The sequence below is a fragment of the Oncorhynchus clarkii genome, chromosome 26 (genome assembly GCF_045791955.1).
Source record: "Oncorhynchus clarkii lewisi isolate Uvic-CL-2024 chromosome 26, UVic_Ocla_1.0, whole genome shotgun sequence".
NCBI lineage: Eukaryota > Metazoa > Chordata > Actinopteri > Salmoniformes > Salmonidae > Oncorhynchus > Oncorhynchus clarkii.
This window is the reverse complement of record NC_092172.1, coordinates 43,393,137-43,413,922: the sequence shown is the minus strand read 5'-3', so window position 1 is coordinate 43,413,922 and position 20,786 is coordinate 43,393,137. Positions and strand designations below refer to the sequence as shown.

Sequence of the window (20,786 nt, the reverse complement as noted above, 5' to 3'; positions counted from 1 at the left end):
GGTGCTGTTTCGCTCGCTCTGATGCTTTCTCTGATGGTAAACATTCTGCCTCTAGCCAATTTGAAGGAAAATTATGAAACGCATAGAGAAGAAAGACATTATGTTTATTTTCTTGGTACATGGTTTGGGGCTTCCCTTGGCAAACATGAATACACACCAGGAGATCTATTCGACATCATAGTAAGCAGCTGCTAAAACTTTCACAATGAAAACCAGAGTTTCTATTGGACAACTTCAGGTGGGTCCCAACCCGTTTGCTTCGGTTTGGTAACGGTTACGCAGCAGCCGTAAAAGAAGGTTCCTAGTGAATACACCCCTATTCTAAACGTCGGCCAAACATTGACCTGTTGGCGACACCGCCCTTTAATTCACTGCGCGCTCCTTTTCATAGCGCGCTCCCGTGTTCGACGAGGAAGTCCCGTCGTTTGTTCAGAAGTACCGCTACGCTAAAGGAGATTGCAGATGTGACGTGCTTCTCGCTTCAACAAACCTATCCCCCAACCTTGACGTGCATGGGATAGAGACGTTTGAGAATGTTTTTAGCAACGGAGATAAAGGTAAATTCTGGGATGTTACTTTATTTTACAGGTCGCGTTTATGATTGTAAAGTTACCTGTCTGGAGTTGCCCTCCACGAGTCTGTCCAGTACAGGTGTGAACTTGGTGACGTTGTCGACTTCAACAATGTGCTGTAAAAGTTGTCAGAACCACTGTACTTTTATACCATGTAGCCTGTATTTCATTTAAATGCCGAAGTCGTGTTTGAAATTTCGGAATGTGATTGTGAAGAATTCGAAACGGGTATCCTCCCTAAAACAGGTTTATCAATTCTGAAGTGCATCATGACAAAAGACCAGCATGGGTGTTTAAACAAAGTGTAAACACATTGGTGTGTATGGAAATACTTCAACAGACCAAACAAGCACACCTGCCATAAAATCATGTCATGTAGATTCTCATATGGCACCTGCCATAAAATCATGTCATGTAGATTCTCATATGGCATCTGCCATAAAATCATGTCATGTAGATTCTCATATGGCATCTAGCATCTGCCATAAAGTCATGTAATGTAGATTCTCATATGGCACCTAGCATCTGCCATAAAATCATGTCATGTAGATTCTCATATGGCATCTAGCATCTGCCATAAAATCATGTCATGTAGATTCTCATATGGCATCTAGCATCTGTCATAAAATCATGTCATGTAGATTCTCATATGGCACCTGTCATAAAATCATGTCATGTAGATTCTCATATGGCATCTAGCATCTGCCATAAAATCATATAATGTATCATGTTCCTTTTTCTAGGTATCTGGTAACTGTCCCATGAGTCTATGGAAAGTGCTCTAAAACACAATGTTAAGCAATCAACAAGTAATGAAGGACCAAGCAAACACACTTTAATCTTCTATGATTCAAATCTGTTGTAAAAATAATTCAAAACATTTTACAATATGTTTAAGTCTGTGGATGTTCAATTAAGGCGACGTGATGGCTGAAAGGTGCCATATATGAGATGGAAGTTAACTGCTAACTTTCCCATGATGCTCTCTGTCCTGTTTCCTAAATACCTAAACCAGCAGGCAGCAGCTAGCTCTGTCTAAACACTGAACAGGAACACACATTGATCAAGAAATGCCTCTTTGACAGGACATGTTTGGACTGTTGCTCAACGTCTGTAGTGTCAACTCAACGGAACAGCCTTAAGCACTTCTAGCATCGATTCCACAATTCTTAAGTTAACATCTTATTCAATCAATCAAATGTTATTTATAAAGCACTTCATTTTGTTAAAATTCAAAGTACTTATTACCATCTAATGCTGTAGTGGTGTTATTACCATCTAATGCTGTTGTGGTGTTATTACCATCTAATGCTGTAGTGGTGTTATTACCATCTAATGCTGTAGTGGTGTTATTACCATCTAATGCTGTAGTGGTGTTATTACCGTCTAATGCTGTAGTGGTGTTATTACCATCTAATGCTGTAGTGGTGTTACTACCATCTAATGCTGTAGTGGTGTTATTACCATCTAATGCTGTAGTGGTGTTATTACCATCTAATGCTGTAGTGGTGTTACTACCATCTAATGCTGTAGTGGTGTTATTACCATCTAATGCTGTTGTGGTGTTATTACCATCTAATGCTGTAGTGGTGTTATTACCGTCTAATGCTGTAGTGGTGTTATTACCATCTAATGCTGTTGTGGTGTTATTACCATCTAATGCTGTAGTGGTGTTATTACCATCTAATGCTGTAGTGGTGTTATTACCATCTAATGCTGTAGTGGTGTTATTACCGTCTAATGCTGTAGTGGTGTTATTACCATCTAATGCTGTAGTGGTGTTATTACCATCTAATGCTGTAGTGGTGTTATTACCATCTAATGCTGTTGTGGTGTTATTACCATCTAATGCTGTAGTGGTGTTATTACCATCTAATGCTGTAGTGGTGTTATTACCATCTAATGCTGTAGTGGTGTTATTACCATCTAATGCTGTAGTGGTGTTATTACCATCTAATGCTGTAGTGGTGTTATTACCATCTAATGCTGTAGTGGTGTTATTACCGTCTAATGCTGTAGTGGTGTTATTACCATCTAATGCTGTAGTGGTGTTATTACCATCTAATGCTGTAGTGGTGTTATTACCATCTAATGCTGTAGTGGTGTTATTACCGTCTAATGCTGTAGTGGTGTTATTACCGTCTAATGCTGTAGTGGTGTTATTACCATCTAATGCTGTAGTGGTGTTATTACCATCTAATGCTGTAGTGGTGTTATTACCATCTAATGCTGTAGTGGTGTTATTACCGTCTAATGCTGTAGTGGTGTTATTACCATCAAATGCTGTAGTGGTGTTATTAGCATCTAATGCTGTAGTGGTGTTATTACCATCTAATGCTGTAGTGGTGTTATTACCATCTAATGCTGTAGTGGTGTTATTACCTTCTAATGCTGTAGTGGTGTTATTACCGTCTAATGCTGTAGTGGTGTTATTACCATCTAATGCTGTAGTGGTGTTATTACCATCTAATGCTGTAGTGGTGTTATTACCATCTAATGCTGTAGTGGTGTTATTACCATCTAATGCTGTAGTGGTGTTACTACCATCTAATGCTGTAGTGGTGTTATTACCATCTAATGCTGTAGTGGTGTTATTACCATCTAATGCTGTAGTGGTGTTACTACCATCTAATGCTGTAGTGGTGTTATTACCATCTAATGCTGTTGTGGTGTTATTACCATCTAATGCTGTAGTGGTGTTATTACCATCTAATGCTGTAGTGGTGTTATTACCATCTAATGCTGTAGTGGTGTTATTACCATCTAATGCTGTAGTGGTGCTATTACCATCTAATGCTGTAGTGGTGTTATTACCATCTAATGCTGTAGTGGTGTTATTACCATCTAATGCTGTAGTGGTGTTATTACCATCTAATGCTGTAGTGGTGTTGATACCATCTAATGCTGTAGTGGTGTTATTACCATCTAATGCTGTAGTGGTGTTACTACCATCTAATGCTGTAGTGGTGTTATTACCATCTAATGCTGTAGTGGTGTTATTACCATCTAATGCTGTAGTGGTGTTATTACCATCTAATGCTGTAGTGGTGTTATTACCATCTAATGCTGTAGTGGTGTTATTACCATCTAATGCTGTAGTGGTGTTATTACCATCTAATGCTGTAGTGGTGTTATTACCATCTAATGCTGTAGTGGTGTTATTACCATCTAATGCTGTAGTGGTGTTATTACCATCTAATGCTGTAGTGGTGTTATTACCATCTAATGCTGTAGTGGTGTTATTACCATCTAATGCTGTAGTGGTGTTATTACCATCTAATGCTGTTGTGGTGTTATTACCATCTAATGCTGTAGTGGTGTTATTACCATCTAATGCTGTAGTGGTGTTATTACCATCTAATGCTGTTGTGGTGTTATTACCATCTAATGCTGTAGTGGTGTTATTACCATCTAATGCTGTAGTGGTGTTGATACCATCTAATGCTGTAGTGGTGTTATTACCATCTAATGCTGTTGTGGTGTTATTACCATCTAATGCTGTTGTGGTGTTATTACCATCTAATGCTGTAGTGGTGTTGATACCATCTAATGCTGTAGTGGTGTTACTACCATCTAATGCTGTAGTGGTGTTATTACCATCTAATGCTGTAGTGGTGTTATTACCGTCTAATGCTGTAGTGGTGTTATTACAATCTAATGCTGTAGTGGTGTTACTACCATCTAATGCTGTTGTGGTGTTATTACCATCTAATGCTGTAGTGGTGTTATTACCATCTAATGCTGTAGTGGTGTTACTACCATCTAATGCTGTAGTGGTGTTATTACCATCTAATGCTGTTGTGGTGTTATTACCATCTAATGCTGTAGTGGTGTTATTACCATCTAATGCTGTAGTGGTGTTATTACCATCTAATGCTGTAGTGGTGTTATTACCATCTAATTCTGTAGTGGTGTTATTTGTAGTGGTGTTACTACCATCTAATGCTGTAGTGGTGTTATTACCATCTAATGCTGTAGTGGTGTTATTACCATCTAATGCTGTAGTGGTGTTATTACCATCTAATGCTGTTGTGGTGTTATTACCATCTAATGCTGTAGTGGTGTTATTACCATCTAATGCTGTAGTGGTGTTATTACCATCTAATGCTGTAGTGGTGTTATTACCATCTAATGCTGTAGTGGTGTTATTACCATCTCATGCTGTAGTGGTGTTATTACCATCTAATGCTGTAGTGGTGTTATTACCATCTAATGCTGTCGTGGTGTTACTACCATCTAATGCTGTAGTGGTGTTATTACCATCTAATGCTGTAGTGGTGTTATTACCATCTAATGCTGTAGTGGTGTTATTACCATCTAATGCTGTAGTGGTGTTATTACCATCTAATGCTGTTGTGGTGTTATTACCATCTAATGCTGTAGTGGTGTTATTACCATCTAATGCTGTAGTGGTGTTATTACCATCTAATGCTGTAGTGGTGTTATTACCGTCTAATGCTGTAGTGGTGTTATTACCATCTAATGCTGTAGTGGTTTTATTACCATCTAATGCTGTAGTGGTGTTATTACCATCTAATGCTGTTGTGGTGTTATTACCATCTAATGCTGTAGTGGTGTTATTACCATCTAATGCTGTAGTGGTGTTATTACCATCTAATGCTGTAGTGGTGTTATTACCGTCTAATGCTGTAGTGGTGTTATTACCATCTAATGCTGTAGTGGTGTTATTACCATCTAATTCTGTAGTGGTGTTACTACCATCTAATGCTGTAGTGGTGTTATTACCATCTAATGCTGTAGTGGTGTTATTACCATCTAATGCTGTAGTGGTGTTATTACCATCTAATGCTGTAGTGGTGTTATTACCATCTAATGCTGTTGTGGTGTTATTACCATCTAATGCTGTAGTGGTGTTATTACCATCTAATGCTGTAGTGGTGTTATTACCATCTAATGCTGTTGTGGTGTTATTACCATCTAATGCTGTAGTGGTGTTATTACCATCTAATGCTGTAGTGGTGTTGATACCATCTAATGCTGTAGTGGTGTTATTACCATCTAATGCTGTTGTGGTGTTATTACCATCTAATGCTGTTGTGGTGTTATTACCATCTAATGCTGTAGTGGTGTTGATACCATCTAATGCTGTAGTGGTGTTACTACCATCTAATGCTGTAGTGGTGTTATTACCATCTAATGCTGTTGTGGTGTTATTACCATCTAATGCTGTAGTGGTGTTATTACCGTCTAATGCTGTAGTGGTGTTATTACAATCTAATGCTGTAGTGGTGTTACTACCATCTAATGCTGTTGTGGTGTTATTACCATCTAATGCTGTAGTGGTGTTATTACCATCTAATGCTGTAGTGGTGTTACTACCATCTAATGCTGTAGTGGTGTTATTACCATCTAATGCTGTTGTGGTGTTATTACCATCTAATGCTGTAGTGGTGTTATTACCATCTAATGCTGTAGTGGTGTTATTACCATCTAATTCTGTAGTGGTGTTATTTGTAGTGGTGTTACTACCATCTAATGCTGTAGTGGTGTTATTACCATCTAATGCTGTAGTGGTGTTATTACCATCTAATGCTGTAGTGGTGTTATTACCATCTAATGCTGTAGTGGTGTTATTACCATCTAATGCTGTAGTGGTGTTACTACCATCTAATGCTGTAGTGGTGTTATTACCATCTAATGCTGTAGTGGTGTTATTACCATCTAATGCTGTAGTGGTGTTATTACCATCTAATGCTGTTGTGGTGTTATTACCATCTAATGCTGTAGTGGTGTTATTACCATCTAATGCTGTAGTGGTGTTATTACCATCTAATGCTGTAGTGGTGTTATTACCATCTAATGCTGTAGTGGTGTTATTACCATCTAATGCTGTAGTGGTGTTATTACCATCTCATGCTGTAGTGGTGTTATTACCATCTAATGCTGTAGTGGTGTTATTACCATCTAATGCTGTCGTGGTGTTACTACCATCTAATGCTGTAGTGGTGTTATTACCATCTAATGCTGTAGTGGTGTTATTACCATCTAATGCTGTAGTGGTGTTATTACCATCTAATGCTGTAGTGGTGTTACTACCATCTAATGCTGTAGTGGTGTTACTACCATCTAATGCTGTAGTGGTGTTATTACCATCTAATGCTGTAGTGGTGTTATTACCATCTAATGCTGTAGTGGTGTTATTACCATCTAATGCTGTCGTGGTGTTATTACCGTCTAATGCTGTAGTGGTGTTATTAAAGTCTAATGCTGTAGTGGTGTTATTACCGTCTAATGCTGTAGTGGTGTTATTACCATCTAATGCTGTAGTGGTGTTATTACCATCTAATGCTGTTGTGGTGTTATTACCATCTAATGCTGTAGTGGTGTTATTACCATCTAATGCTGTAGTGGTGTTATTACCATCTAATGCTGTTGTGGTGTTATTACCATCTAATGCTGTAGTTTTGTTATTACCATCTAATGCTGTAGTGGTGTTATTACCATCTAATGCTGTAGTGGTGTTATTACCATCTAATGCTGTAGTGGTGTTATTACCATCTAATGCTGTAGTGGTGTTATTACCATCTAATGCTGTAGTGGTGTTATTACCATCTCATGCTGTAGTGGTGTTATTACCATCTAATGCTGTAGTGGTGTTATTACCATCTAATGCTGTAGTGGTGTTATTACCGTCTAATGCTGTAGTGGTGTTATTACCGTCTAATGCTGTAGTGGTGTTATTACCGTCTAATGCTGTAGTGGTGTTATTACCGTCTAATGCTGTAGTGGTGTTATTACCGTCTAATGCTGTAGTGGTGTTATTACCGTCTAATGCTGTAGTGGTGTTATTACCATCTAATGCTGTAGTGGTGTTATTACCGTCTAATGCTGTAGTGGTGTTATTACCATCTAATGCTGTAGTGGTGTTATTACCGTCTAATGCTGTAGTGGTGTTATTACCGTCTAATGCTGTAGTGGTGTTAGTCACATTCAGTGTTATTACCGTACATCTCAGTCCTTGTTGTGCTGGTTGATACATACGTCTCAGTCCTTGTTGTGCTGGTTGATACATACGTCTCAGTCCTTGTTGTGGTGGTTGGTACATACGTCTCAGTCCTTGTTGTGGTGGTGTTACCATACGTCCTGGTCTTTGTTGTGGTGGTATTACCATAGGTCTCGGTCCTTGTTGTGGTGGTATTACCATACGTCTCGGTCCTTGTTTTGGTGTTATTACCATATGTCTCAGTCCTTGTTGTGGTGGTATTACCATACGTCTCAGTCCTTGTTGTGGTGGTTTTACCATACGTCTCAGTCCTTGTTGTGGTGGTATTACCATACGTCTCAGTCCTTGTTGTGGTGGTTTTACCATACGTCTCAGTCCTTGTTGTGGTGGTTTTACCATACGTCTCAGTCCTTGTTGTGGTGGTATTACCATACGTCTCAGTCCTTGTTGTGGTGTTATTACCATACGTCATACAGGGTTGAGGTTGGGGTCATACAGGGTTGGGGTTGGGCTCATACAGGGTTGGGGTTGGGCTCATACAGGGTTGGGGTTGGGCTCATACAGGGTTGGGGTTGGGCTCATATAGGGTTAGGGTTGGGCTCATATAGGGTTAGGGTTGGGCTCATACAGGGTTAGGGTTGGACTCATACAAGGTTGGGTTTGGACTCGTACAGGGTTGTGGTTGGGCTCATACAGGGTTAGGGTTGGGCTCATACAGGGTTAGGGTTGGGCTCATACAGGGTTAGGGTTGTGCTCATACAGGGTTAGGGTTGGACTCATATAGGGTTGTGGTTGGGCTCATACAGGGTTGTGGTTGGACTCATACAGGGTTAGGGTTGAGCTCATACAGGGTTAGGGTTGGACTCATACAGGGTTGTGCTCATACAGGGTTAGGGTTGGACTCATACAGGGTTGTGGTTGGGCTCATACAGGGTTAGGGTTGGACTCATACAGGGTTCTGGTTTTGCTCATACAGGGTTATGGTTGGGCTCATACAGGGTTGGGGTTGGGCTCATACAGGGTTGGGGTTGGGCTCATACAGGGTTGGGGTTGGGCTCATGCAGGGTTGGGGTGGGCTCATACAGGGTTGGGGTTGGGCTCATACAGGGTTGGGGTTGGGCTCATACAGGGTTGGGGTTGGGCTCATACAGGGTTGGGGTTGGGCTCATACAGGGTTGGGGTTTGGCACATACATGAATTTCCCATCAAAATGACTCCGTTATTGACGAGGTCCTCCCATTACAAATGTCTGGACTCTATAGCGTGTTTTAGACCAGCACTGCTAGCACACCTCTCTAGCCACAGCCTACAATAACATTAGACAGTGTTTTGACATCAAATGAACCCTATTTCACAGCCCTTGTTTGTAGTGAACTCAGACTGGCTTCATCCCTGTGGAGACAGTAGTCTCACATGAGGAAACCCATTAAAGCATGATGTAGTTAGAGAAGTCACTGGAGATTAGATGTGTACAGTCGGACTGGGGCTTTTGGCAGTGAACAAGGTCCACCAGGTCAACATTCATCTGTTTATTTATGTGTATGGTCATAGAGAAGGTGTGCTGACCCTGTGTGAACTCTGACCCTTGTCCTGTTCTCTCTGTGTGGTGGGCTGATCTGCCTAGAGAAGGTGTGCTGACCCTGTGTGAACTCTGACCCTTGTCCTGTTCTCTCCTGTCCTCTCTGTGTGGTGGGCTGATCTGCCTAGGGTGCTAGCTAGCTAGCTTTCTCCCTGTCCCGTCTCTGTCCCAAATTGAACCCTATTCCCAATGTAGTGTACTACTACTACCACTCTGGTCAAACGTAGTGCACTATATAGCGAATAGGATGCCTATTGGGACGCAGGGCGTCCCTGTGGTCTAGTGTGGTCTCAGCATGGCCACAACACACTGCCTTCATAATGAGACAGATGTTCAGGGCCAACTGTACTGTCGTCTCACCCTGCCTCTACTCTGCAGGACGGACGGATGATAGAGCAGCCGTTTGTCAGGATTAGTGTAGATAGCTCTCCCTCTCCCTCTCTCTCTCTCTGTCTGCATCCCAAATGGGACTATATTCCCTATATAGTGCACTATATTTGACCTGAGCCCTGTAGGCCCTGGTGAAAAATAGTGCACTCTATAGGGAATAGGGTGTCATTAGGGAGGTAGATTCCCTCTCTGCTCTAGCCAGCCTGGCTAACAGTGAGGGACAGTGTTGTGATGATAGGAGGAGTTGTTGTGTGATGGTAGTTAAGCCGTCAGCCATAAAGACTCTCTCTCTCTCTCTCTCTCTCTCTCTCTCTCTCTGCACCAAAACTGACCCCAGTAGTTGGCAGTTCCTTACTGACAGAACTGAATACTGCTGTCAGTTAGCTTACTGACTGAACTGAATACTGCTGTCAGTTAGCTTAATGACTGAACTGAATACTGCTGTCAGTTAGCTTAGTGACTGAACTGAATACTGCTGTCAGTTAGCTTAGTGACTGAACTGAATACTGCTGTCAGTTAGCTTACTGACTGAACTGAATGCTGCTGTCAGTTAGCTTACTGACTGAATTGAATACTGCTGTCAGTTAGCTTACTGACTGAACTGAATACTGCTGTCAGTTAGCTTAGTGACTGAACTGAATACTGCTGTCAGTTAGCTTAATGGTTGAACTGCTGTCAGATAGTCATTATGATTATTAAAGACTATTAAATATTTAGCTATATTTCTGGCCACATTTATAAGATCTGCGATCACTGTAGTAGCGTAAAATCTGTCAATCAGTATAGAAATGTACGTAGTATTTATGAAGGTAAATATTGTTAATTTAATTTCCATGGACATCCATTTTGTTGATCAGTGTTGGCATTGTTAAGAGATCGTTTTACATTACATTCGTCACTAGCTACTTCCAACTGTACTGCAGGTGTAGAGGATGTTGCAACTTCCTTTCAGGCATTGTTGGATGGTATGATGCTATTATTACCAGTCTGGAGTTGACTGACTGTTATCTGACAGCAGAACAGGCAGGTGGCCCAAATGACAGCATACTCCCAATACAGTGACTACTTCTGACCCCTACAAGCCCTGATCAAAAATAGTGCACTAGGGAATTTGGTGCCATTTGGCATTCAGATCAGGATAGAGGTCACAGTCAGTCCCACCTTCACTAGTCTCCTGTCCGTCCCAATCTCTCTCTAACATCATCCTCCCCTCTATCCATCACACTCTTTTATTCTATGTTTCTGTCAACATTTTATTCCTCCTCCTCTAATCCCCTCATCTGGGTCAGAGCCCTCGCCCTGCGTCCTGGATTAACAGGAAACTGATTTCTTCCAAGCAGACATTCTCTCTGAAGTGACACTAAAGAAAAGAGGAGATTAAGATGGACACATATTGGACCCGCTGTCATTATGATCCACTAGTAGAGTATCAGGTATGTCTGGACCTGGACATCTGACAGAGCTGACATCTGACCCCTACCTCATAGATACCAGAGAAAGAGCTGACATCTGACCCCTACCTCATAGTTACCAGAGAAAGAGCTGACATCTGACCCCTACCTCATAGATACCAGAGAAAGAGCTGACATCTGACCCCTACCTCATAGTTACCAGAGAAAGAGCTGACATCTGACCCCTACCTCATAGATACCAGAGAAAGAGCTGACATCTGACCCCTACCTCATAGATACCAGAGAAAGAGCTGACATCTGACCCCTACCTCATAGATACCAGAGAAAGAGCTGACATCTGACCCCTACCTCATAGATACCAGAGAAAGAGCTGACATCTGACCCCTACCTCATAGATACCAGAGAAAGAGCTGACATCTGACCCCTACCTCATAGTTAACAGAGAAAGAGCTGACATCTGACCCCTACCTCATAGTTACCGGAGACAGAGCTGACATCTGACCCCTACCTCATAGATACCAGAGAAAGAGCTGACATCTGACCCCTACCTCATAGATACCAGAGAAAGAGCTGACATCTGACCCCTACCTCATAGTTACCAGAGAAAGAGCTGACATCTGACCCCTACCTCATAGTTACCGGAGACAGAGCTGACATCTGACCCCTACCTCATAGTTACCAGAGTCAGGAGACAGAGCTGACATCTGACCTCTACCTCATAGTTACCAGAGTCAGGAGACAGAGCTGACATCTGACCTCTACCTCATAGTTACCAGAGTCAGGAGACAGAGCTGACATCTGACCCCTACCTCATAGTTACCAGAGTCAGGAGACAGAGCTGACATCTGACCCCTACCTCATAGTTACCAGAGTCAGGAGACGGAGCTGACATCCGACCCCTACCTCATAGTTACCAGAGTCAGGAGACAGAGCTGACATCTGACCCCTACCTCATAGTTACCAGAGTCAGGAGACAGAGCTGACATCTGACCTCTACCTCATAGTTACCAGAGTCAGGAGACAGAGCTGACATCTGACCCCTACCTCATAGTTACCAGAGTCAGGAGACAGAGCTGACATCTGACCTCTACCTCATAGTTACCAGAGTCAGGAGACAGAGCTGACATCTGACCTCTACCTCATAGTTACCAGAGTCAGGAGACAGAGCTGACATCTGACCTCTACCTCATAGTTACCAGAGTCAGGAGACAGAGCTGACATCTGACCTCTACCTCATAGTTACCAGAGTCAGGAGACAGAGCTGACATCTGACCTCTACCTCATAGATACCAGAGACAGTACTGGCATCTGACCTCTACCTCATAGTTACCAGAGTCAGGAGACAGAGCTGACATCTGACCCTTACCTCATAGTTACCAGAGTCAGGAGACAGAGCTGACATCTGACCTCTACCTCATAGATACCAGAGACAGTACTGGCATCTGACCTCTACCTCATAGTTACCAGAGTCAGGAGACAGAGCTGACATCTGACCCTTACCTCATAGTTACCAGAGTCAGGAGACAGAGCTGACATCTGACCCCTACCTCATAGTTACCGGAGTCAGGAGACAGAGCTGACATCTGACCTCTACCTCATAGTTACCAGAGTCAGGAGACAGAGCTGACATCTGACCTCTACCTCATAGTTACCAGAGTCAGGAGACAGAGCTGACATCTGACCTCTACCTCATAGTTACCAGAGTCAGGAGACAGAGCTGACATCTGACCTCTACCTCATAGTTACCAGAGTCAGGAGACAGAGCTGACATCTGACCTCTACCTCATAGTTACCAGAGTCAGGAGACAGAGCTGACATCTGACCCCTACCTCATAGTTACCAGAGTCAGGAGACAGAGCTGACATCTGACCCCTACCTCATAGTTACCAGAGTCAGGAGACGGAGCTGACATCCGACCCCTACCTCATAGTTACCAGAGTCAGGAGACAGAGCTGACATCTGACCCCTACCTCATAGTTACCAGAGTCAGGAGACAGAGCTGACATCTGACCTCTACCTCATAGTTACCAGAGTCAGGAGACAGAGCTGACATCTGACCCCTACCTCATAGTTACCAGAGTCAGGAGACAGAGCTGACATCTGACCTCTACCTCATAGTTACCAGAGTCAGGAGACAGAGCTGACATCTGACCTCTACCTCATAGTTACCAGAGTCAGGAGACAGAGCTGACATCTGACCTCTACCTCATAGTTACCAGAGTCAGGAGACAGAGCTGACATCTGACCCCTACCTCATAGATACCAGAGTCAGGAGACAGAGCTGACATCTGACCCCTACCTCATAGTTACCAGAGTCAGGAGACGGAGCTGACATCCGACCCCTACCTCATAGTTACCAGAGTCAGGAGACAGAGCTGACATCTGACCCCTACCTCATAGTTACCAGAGTCAGGAGACAGAGCTGACATCTGACCTCTACCTCATAGTTACCAGAGTCAGGAGACAGAGCTGACATCTGACCCCTACCTCATAGTTACCAGAGTCAGGAGACAGAGCTGACATCTGACCCCTACCTCATAGTTACCAGAGTCAGGAGACAGATCTGACATCTGACCTCTACCTCATAGATACCAGAGTCAGAAGACAGAGCTGACATCTGACCCCTACCTCATAGATACCAGAGTCAGGAGACATATACACTCTTAGAGAAAAGGGATCCAAAAGGGTTATTCGGCTGTCCCATTAGGAGAACCCTTTTTGGTTCCAGGTAGAACTATTTTGGGTTCCATGTAGAACCCTCTGTGGACAGGGTTCCTCTGTGGACAGGGTTCCTCTGTGGACAGGGTTCTACATGGAACCCAAAACAATTCTACTTGCAACCAGCAAGGGTTCTTGAAAGGGTTCTATGGGGACAGATTAATAATCCTTTCAGGTTGTAGTTTGTATCTTTTGTTCTAAGACTGTAGGGAATCGGGTGCCATTTGAAGAGCATCATAAACCCAGAGGCTGTATAAGAGGCTTAATGACCAGTGGTTGTTTTCTCTGGAGACTAACTGCAGCTGGGGTGCAGTGGGCAGGTGCTGTCCTAGCAGGGCACAGGGTCTGTAATACACTACAGTACAGCTCTCAGCTCAGATAATAGAAGCTGCCTGGTCCCGCTACTCTACAGGGATTACAGTGGATTATGTTCCTGCTGTGTATGGCTGTCAGGCATGTCCTTTTACTGTCCATTTGATTGTGCTGTAAAGTAGGACTTTACTTTCTCCATCATGTGGTGAAGAGACTGGACATGACAATGCTCCCAGATGATCCCAGGAAAGCTGTTGTTCAAGGCATCTAAGTTCAAACACACTAGGGATAAGACTTCCTGTCTCAGAAGTATTGTGATGCTAATACAGATATAATGAAACAGTCCCTCTGTTCTGAAAGGAAGCCTCGATGCCAGTCTGTTACTGCTTTTTGGAGTTTCTGTACTTTACTATTCATATTTCTGCCAACTTTTACTTTTAATTCACTATATTCCTAAATAGAATGTGCTTTTTACTCCGTACATTTTACCTGACACCCAAAAGTACTTGTTACATTTTGACAGGAAAATGGTCTAATTCACACACTTATCAAGAGAACATCCCTGGTCATCCCTACTGCCTCTGATCTGGAGGACTCACTAAACAGAGAACATGCCTGGTTATCCCTACTGCCTCTGATCTGGAGGACTCACTAAACAGAGAACATCCCTGGACATCCCTACTGCCTCTGATCTGGAGGACTCACTAAACAGAGAACATCCCTGGTCATCCCTACTGCCTCTGATCTGGAGGACTCACTAAACAGAGAACATCCCTGGTCATCCCTACTGCCTCTGATCTGGAGGACTCACTAAAGAGAACATGCCTTGTTTGTAAATTATGTCTGAGTGTTGGAGCCCCTGCTGTCCTTCAACAAAAAACGAGAACATTGTCCCATCTGGTTTGCTTAATATAAGGAATTTGAAGTTATTTTTTTTACCACTGGTCACCATAGCAGCATAGGTCATCCCCAAAGCCAACACCTCCTTTGGCCGCCTTTCCTTCCAGTTCTCTGCTGCCAATGACAGGAACGAACTGCAAAAATCGCTGAAGTTGGAGACTCGTATCTCCCTCACTAACTTTAAGCATCAGCTGTCAGATCAGCTCACAGATCACTGCAGCTGTACACAGCCCATCTGTAAATAGCCCATCTGTAAATAGCCCATCCAACTACCTCATCCCCATATTGTTTTTATTTACTTTTCTGCTATTTTGAACACTAGTATTTCTGCTTGCACATCATCATCTGCTCATCTATCACTCCAGTGTTAATTTGCTAAATTGTAATTACTTCTCTACTATGGCCTATTTATTGCCTTACCTCCTCATGCCATTTGCACACACTGTATTTAAACTTTTTCTATTGTGTTATTGACTGTACGTTTGTTTATTCCATGTGTAACTCTGTGTTGTTGTCTGTGTCACACTGCTTTGCTTTATCTTGGCCAGGTCGCGGTTGTAAATGAGAACTTGTTCTCAACTGGTCTACCTGTTTTTTTATGATACTAAAGTATATATAAAACCAAATACTTTTAGACCTTTACTCAAGTAGAATTTTACTGGGTGACTAACTTTTACTTGAGTCATTTTCTATAAAGGTATCTTTACAATTGAGAACTTTTTCCACCACTGATGAAATTGTCATGTTTGTCCAATGAGAAGTGGAGTTGGTAATAACAGACACAGATCTGGGACCAGGCTTTTGCCAAAGGATAAACACTTCACATTAAGTTGCCCTTTTGTCAAACTAGAACTCTAGCTGTTTGTTTATCAGAAGACGGATAAGGTTCATGAAACACTGGTTCCATTTTAATGGAAGGCCCGAAGTGTTAGACATTTCTTTATTGATACATGGCTAATATTTAAGTAGCTTCTGGGCTGTGACAAAGGTAGCATGAATGTTGAGATTACACACATAAAGGAGATCTAGCAGAATGTAACACTAACAACAGCAGCATGAATGTTGAGATTACACACATAAAGGAGATCTAGCAGAATGTAACACTAACAACAGCAGTATGAATGTTGAGATTACACACATAAAGGAGATCTAGCAGAATGTAACACTAATAACAGCAGTATGAATGTTGAGATTACACACATAAAGGAGATCTAGCAGAATGTAACACTAACAACAGCAGTATGAATGTTGAGATTACACACATAAAGGAGATCTAGCAGAATGTAACACTAACAACAGCAGTATGAATGTTGAGATTACACACATAAAGGAGATCTAGCAGAATGTAACACTAACAACAGCAGTATGAATGTTGAGATTACACACATAAAGGAGATCTAGCAGAATGTAACACTAACAACAGCAGTATGAATGTTGAGATTACACACATAAAGGAGATCTAGCAGAATGTAACACTAACAACAGCAGTATGAATGTTGAGATTACACACATAAAGGAGATCTAGCAGAATGTAACACTAACAACAGCAGTATGAATGTTGAGATTACACACATAAAGGAGATCTAGCAGAATGTAACACTAACAACAGCAGTATGAATGTTGAGATTACACACATAAAGGAGATCTAGCAGAATGTAACACTAACAACAGCAGTATGAATGTTGAGATTACACACATAAAGGAGATCTAGCAGAATGTAACACTAACAACAGCAGTATGAATGCTCCTGCACTGTATCATTCATTGTGTTCTCAGTGTATATAGGAATACTGGTGAAATGGAACGAAGACCCTTATTTCAGGCTAACCCCAAATGACACTCTATTCACTATGTAGTGCACTATGGGCTCTGGTCAAAAGTAGTGCACTATACAGGGAATAGGGTTCCATTTGGGAGCAGTCTAGGTGTTCCACTGTCCACAAGGACACAGCAGATTACTCAGGGCCGGGGCTGGGGCCAGGCCCAGCAATGTAGACACAGGAGGTGTGTCACTTCATGTCAGCCAGTTGTTATCATAAACTTGATCTAGATTCAAATGTTCTTGGACTCAATACTTGGGAATGGATTTTGTATTTATAGGTATTTAAGCATTTCAAATATGAGGAATTTCATTATTTTATTTGCAAAAAAAGTGGAAATGTTTTTTGGACATAAAACAGTATATTGTTTCTATGATGGAAGCTCTAGTCTCTGCTCAGTGTTTCCTGATTGGATGAATTGAGTTGTTTTATATTTCTTAGAGTTAAAACAGAAGATGTCGGCCTATCCTGTTTCTCTGATCCGTAGAAGCTCTACTCTTTGTGGCAGGATCTAGCTCTGCTCTAGTCTCTCTGGTGTTGAGATGTCATCATGTCAGTGCATGTCAACATTCATCATCTGGGATTGCTGCCAATCACATAAATCCTCCTCAGTTTAATTCTCAGTACATTTCCATATGAATGTTGCTGCTGACTGCTTGACTAATAGTCCTTAGGCTATTCATAACACATTAACACATTCATAACACATTCATAACACATTAACACATTCATAACACATTAACACATTCACACATTCATAACACATTAACACATTCATAACACATTCACACATTCATAACACATTAACACATTCATAACACATTCACACATTCATAACACATTAACACATTCATAACACATTCACACATTCATAACACATTAACACATTCATAACACATTCACACATTCATAACACATTAACACATTCATAACACATTCACACATTCATAACACATTAACACATTCATAACACATTAACACATTCACACATTCATAACACATTAACACATTCATAACACATTCACACATTCATAACACATTAACACATTCACACATTCATAACACATTAACACATTCATAACACATTCACACATTCATAACACATTCATAACACATTAACACATTCATAACACATTAACACATTCATAACACATTAACACATTCATAACACATTAACACATTCATAACACATTTATAGTATATTTATTAACACATTCATAGCACATTTATAGTATATTTATTAACACATTCATAGCACATTTATAGTATATTTATTAACACATTCATAGCACATTCATAGTATATTTATTAACACATTCATAGCACATTTATAGTATATTAACACATTCATAACACATTTATTGACACATTCATAGCACGTATTAGCATTTTTCAGACATAACATAGGTACAGCAGATCCCCTTATTTTATGGGATACTTTTAAATGTGCCTTTAGAGGCCATGCAATTAAATCCTGTATAGTTACTATTGGTGTAAAGTAGTAAATAATGGCTGCTTCTCAGAAAGTTTTAAACTGTCAAGTGGAGTTAAACAAGGTTGTCCACTATCAGCATATCTATTTATTATGGCCATCGCAATGTTACCTATTAAAATTAGATCCCAAAAATAATATCAAAGGATTAGAAATGCAGGGCTGAAAAACAAAGGTGTCACTGTACGCTGGTGATTCATGTTTTCTTTTAAATCCACAGCCTCATAGAGGATCTAGATACTTATAGAATTAGAATCCCTCCACAGCCTCATAGAGGATCTAGATACTTATAGAATTAGAATCCCTCCACAGCCTCATAGAGGATCTAGATACTTATAGAATTAGAATCCCTCCACAGCCTCATAGAGGATCTAGATACTTATAGAATTAGAATCCCTCCACAGCCTCATAGAGGATCTAGATACTTATAGAATTAGAATCCCTCCACAGCCTCATAGAGGATCTAGATACTTATAGAATTAGAATCCCTCCACAGCCTCATAGAGGATCTAGATACTTATAGAATTAGAATCCCTCCACAGCCTCATAGAGGATCTAGATACTTATAGAATTAGAATCCCTCCACAGCCTCATAGAGGATCTAGATACTTATAGAATTAGAATCCCTCCACAGCCTCATAGAGGATCTAGATACTTATAGAATTAGAATCCCTCCACAGCCTCATAGAGGATCTAGATACTTATAGAATTAGAATCCCTCCACAGCCTCATAGAGGATCTAGATACTTATAGAATTAGAATCCCTCCACAGCCTCATAGAGGATCTAGATACTTATAGAATTAGAATCCCTCCACAGCCTCATAGAGGATCTAGATACTTATAGAATTAGAATCCCTCCACAGCCTCATAGAGGATCTAGATACTTTTTCTAACCTCTCTGGATTAAAACCAAAATATTAAGTTTTGGATCACAAAAAATACAACTTTAACATTACTGTGTAGTTTACCAATACAATGGTCTGATGGTGATGTGGATATACCCGCTATACATATCCTGAAATAAATAAATGATCTGACTCCAATACATTTTAATATAAAGTTAGCTAACATAGATAAGATCTGGCTACCATGGAAAGGTAAATACCTGTCTATTTGTGTAAAAATGTGTCATGTCCCAGTTTACCCTAATTAACTCTTTAGTCATATCCCAGTTTACCTATTTGCTTATGGTCTTGCCTACACCTAGCGAACAGTTTTTTTTTAAATCAATTTTATTTGGAACATCAAGCCAGACAAAATTTAACAGGCCTATTTATATAATGAATATGAATTCGGAGGGCAGAAATGATTACATATTAAAGCATTAGACCTCTTCTCTAGAAAATCAGAAAGAATGTCTCACCCCATGTTCAAGAATGGCCTTTTTCCCTTTATTCAGATTACAGTTATCAGGCTAGATGTTAGCAGGTTAGCAGGATACAGCAGTGATATCAGGCTAGATGTTAGCAGGTTATCAGCATACAGCAGTGATCTCAGACTAGATGTTAGCAGGTTAGCAGCATACAGCAGTGATATCAGGCTAGATTTTAGCAGGTTAGCAGCATACAACAGTGATATCAGGCTAGATGTTAGCAGGTTAGCAGCATACAGCAGTGATATCAGGCTAGATGTTAGCAGGTTAGCAGCATACAGCAGTGATATCAGGCTAGATGTTAGCAGGTTAGCAGCATACAGCAGTGATATCAGGCTAGATGTTAGCAGGTTTGCAGCATACAGCAGTAATATCAGGCTAGATTTTAGCAGGTTAGCAGCATACAGCAGTGATATCAGGCTAGATGTTAGCAGGTTAGCAGCATACAGCAGTGATATCAGGCTAGATGTTAGCAGGTAAGCAGCATACAGCAGTGATATCAGACTAGATGTTAGCAGTATACAGCAATGATATCAGGCTAGATGTTAGCAGGTTAGCAGTATACAGCAGTGATATCAGGCTAGATTTGAGCAGGATAGCAGCATACAGCAGTGATATCAGGCTAGATGTTAGCAGGTTAGCAGCATACAGCAGTGATATCAGGCTAGATGTTAGCAGCATACAGCAGTGATATCAGGCTAGATGTTAGCAGGTTAGCAGCATACAGCAGTGATATCAGGCTAGATTTTAGCAGGTTAGCAGCATACATCAGTGATATCAGGCTAGATGTTAGCAGGTTAGCAGCATACAGCAGTGATATCAGGCTAGATTTTAGCAGGTTAGCAGCATACAGCAGTGATATCAGGCTAGATGTTAGCAGGTTAGCAGCATACAGCAGTGGTATCAGGCTAGATGTTAGCAGGTTAGCAGCATACAGCAGTGATATCAGGCTAGATGTTAGCAGGTTAGCAGCATACAGCAGTAATATCAGGCTAGATGTTAGCAGGTTAGCAGCATACAGCAGTAATATCAGGCTAGATGTTAGCAGGTTAGCAGCATGCAGCAGTGATATCAGACTAGATGTTAGCAGGTTAGCAGCATGCAGCAGTAAAATCAGACTAGATGTTAGCAGGTTAGCAGCATACAGCAGTGATATCAGGCTAGATGTTAGCAGGTTAGCAGCATACAGCAGTGATTTCAGACTAGAGGTAGAGGTTAGCAGCATGCAGCAGTGGTATCAGGCTAGATGTTAGC

The 20,786-nt window shown here is 41.3% G+C and overlaps 1 protein-coding gene across 1 annotated transcript in view; it reads left to right on the top strand.

Moving 5' to 3' along the window:
• The first annotated feature begins 409 nt into the window (after positions 1 to 409).
• The window catches only part of LOC139384691 (multiple C2 and transmembrane domain-containing protein 2-like), a 122,127-nt gene continuing 101,750 nt past the window's right edge, over positions 410 to 20,786 (top strand). Inside the window, exon 1 of the mRNA XM_071129519.1 lies at positions 410 to 557. The gene's annotated coding sequence lies outside the window, so the exon portion shown is untranslated. The remainder of the gene's footprint in view (positions 558 to 20,786) is intronic.